Source organism: Arachis duranensis, chromosome 7, assembly GCF_000817695.3.
Source record: "Arachis duranensis cultivar V14167 chromosome 7, aradu.V14167.gnm2.J7QH, whole genome shotgun sequence".
Classification (NCBI taxonomy): Eukaryota; Viridiplantae; Streptophyta; class Magnoliopsida; order Fabales; family Fabaceae; genus Arachis; species Arachis duranensis.
This window is the reverse complement of record NC_029778.3, coordinates 47,850,734-47,851,355: the sequence shown is the minus strand read 5'-3', so window position 1 is coordinate 47,851,355 and position 622 is coordinate 47,850,734.

Sequence of the window (622 nt, the reverse complement as noted above, 5' to 3'; positions counted from 1 at the left end):
CCATGTCTAGTGTTTTGGACCGAAGCTTTCTTTGAAAGCTTGGCTGGCTGTGAAGCCATGTCTAATTCCTGGACCGGAGTCTTAGACTAGCATTGCACTGATTCCTGGAATTCTCATTAAGAATTTTGATACCTTTATTTTCTTTTTCCACTTAATTTTCGAAAAAGCACAAAAAAATTTACAAAATCATAAAAACCAAAAATATTCTATGTTTCTTGTTTGAGTCTAGTGTTTCATTTTAAGTTTGGTGTCAATTGCATGCATTCATTCATGTGTCTTAAGGATCTTCAAGTAATTCTTGATGATTTCTTACTCTGATCTTTGAATTCTTTTGACTTGAGTGTTTATGTATCTCATATAGTGTCAGTAGTATACAAACTGCTAAGTTTGGTGTCTTGCATGCATTGTTATTTTATTTTAGTTGTATTTTGATTATTAAAAATCCAAAAATATTTTTAATTTGTGTCTTTTCAAGTCAATAATACAGAGAATTGAAGATTCAGAACATTCAGCAGAGGAATTGCACAGAAAGAGCTGGGCGTTCAAAACGCCCAGTGAAGAAGGACAGACTGGCGTTTAAACGCCAGCTAGGGTACCTGGTTGGGCGTTTAACGCCCAAAAG